This window comes from Austrofundulus limnaeus, unplaced genomic scaffold, assembly GCF_001266775.1.
Source record: "Austrofundulus limnaeus strain Quisiro unplaced genomic scaffold, Austrofundulus_limnaeus-1.0 Scaffold9, whole genome shotgun sequence".
In the NCBI taxonomy this organism is placed as follows: Eukaryota; Metazoa; Chordata; class Actinopteri; order Cyprinodontiformes; family Rivulidae; genus Austrofundulus; species Austrofundulus limnaeus.
This window is the reverse complement of record NW_013952411.1, coordinates 2,597,931-2,599,963: the sequence shown is the minus strand read 5'-3', so window position 1 is coordinate 2,599,963 and position 2,033 is coordinate 2,597,931. Positions and strand designations below refer to the sequence as shown.

General features: G+C 39.2%; 1 protein-coding gene across 1 annotated transcript in view; it reads left to right on the top strand.

Moving 5' to 3' along the window:
• tpcn2 (two pore segment channel 2) overlaps window positions 1-2,033 on the top strand; it is a gene marked incomplete in the record, with an annotated part of 25,001 nt that overhangs the window by 3,830 nt on the left and 19,138 nt on the right.

The following is a 2,033-nucleotide window of genomic DNA, read 5'->3' as shown; positions in this document are numbered from 1 at the left end:
ACCAATATCGCACATCGCAGGTTTTTCTAATATCGTGCAGCCCTAATGACAACGGATTCTGCCCCATGTCATCAATAACTGATGCGAGGGGGGTACCAGACGCGTCAAAACTGGACGCAGAGGGAACCTTGGAAAAGCATTSATATGTGACGAGTTGGGAGTGAGAATGGGTTGGATAGACAAACAACTAATTCTGCGAATGTAACTCTCCACTGATAGAGAGGTGTGGTTCACCCTGGGCACAGGTCTAACACAACCAACCAGACAAGGTCATGTTCAGYCCAAAGAGTCACCACTTCACATGTGTCTCATGTCTGTAAGAGGAAARCTTATTTCTCACAGAGCAGAGGTTGGTAACAAGCTGGAGACACATGAATATGAGAAATTAGGTAAATGCTGACTTGTAATCTGACTGAATTAAGACTTAAGACACAGTTCTTTGTTTATRAAAATATATAACGTCGTCCTCCATTAACCCAGACCCATTTCATGGTAAAATCCAAAGACCTAGTGTTGTAGTCAAGACCACCTAACCCCAGACCAAGACCAGAGTGTTTCAAGACAGACAAGACCAAACTTCAGGGGTTGGACCAAGTCGAGACCAAGACCAGAAAAACAAAACAAAAGTAGTTCCCTAAAAAACACAGTACTGTAGACAGATAACTTAATATACAGCTAATATTGACTACATTTATTTGTGTGAGGGCGGGCAGCGTATTTTGGTACAGAGGCAGATTTTTATATTATCTAGCTCGCTTTGCTAACATCACTTACAGTTTTCTTTTGTTTCCTTTCTAAGTAACAATAAAAGTTTGGCCTACAGTAGTTCCCACTGTCTCTGAAAGCAAAGCACTCCAGAATTTACAAGTGTCTGTATTTATTTTCCTGGATGTTGTTTTACAAATACTGTATTTATAAGTTATGTAGCTGAACTGTATTACTGAAGATTTTGYAGACATCTTCTCCCGCCTCCAGACAACCACTGCTCACTTTCCTGGAGTACCGCGAGCGAGTGAAAGGCGGGGTGGTTGACAGCCGTAACAAAAATACGTAATTAATGAGTCACACTTGGATTTGATTCAGAACGTTTTAAAACCAATGAAAGCAAGGATGTTAACAAATTAATTGAACAATATCCTGGCAATTTAGGGATATTTCCACAGTTGTGATCTTGCAATAAATTACAGAGTCCTCAATGTCCTAGACTGAGTCCAAGACAAGACCAAGACTAGGCCTGTCACAATAAACAATAAATCAATCAATTGTATGATAAATTAAATCGAGAAAAATAAATTAAAATGAAGACAATAAATTTCATTTGCTTGATTTTTTTTTTGTTGTTTTCTTCATGTCTCCCTCTTTTTTTAATTTTTAGCATAGAGAGAAATGAACTCTGGCATCAGGTATTTGCCAGGTGCATGGTCTCTAGCCTCTGTAGCATGAGAGCCTGTGAACAGGCCTTTAGCCAGAGGAGTGTCTTCAGTTTTGTGACACCTTCATACAGCTGGCAACACCTTGGGATTGCCAACAGTTGTTTTTGTTCTTTTTACACTATGTAAATTTTAATGTAAACTTTTGTATACAGGGGGGTTATATCATTATATTAGTTATTGCAATAATAACTGAGACAATTTATTGCCCAGTAAAAGTTGTTATTGTGACAGGCCTAACCAAGACCACCAAAAAGTGATCTTAAGACCTGTCTTAAGACCAAGACAGGTCTCAAGTACASTAGTGGGTTTTTATGGGTTAAAAAACTGTTGTTTTTTTCAGTGAAGTGCTACTGAGGGTCAGATAAATGTAGCTTTTTTTACAACTTTTGGTGCTTACTAGTTTGCTGCTGTGTTAAAATGAAAGCATCAGATGAGTCTCAGCATCACAAATACTTGACTGATCAGCAGTGAAGACCAGCAGTCTTCAAATAACCTTTGTTCTGAGTGGTTGAAGGAGGGGAGGAGTGTGAAACTTACTAAACTGTCTCAGGTGCAGTGTGTGTGTGTGTGTGTGTGTGTGTGTGTGTGTGTGTGTGTGTG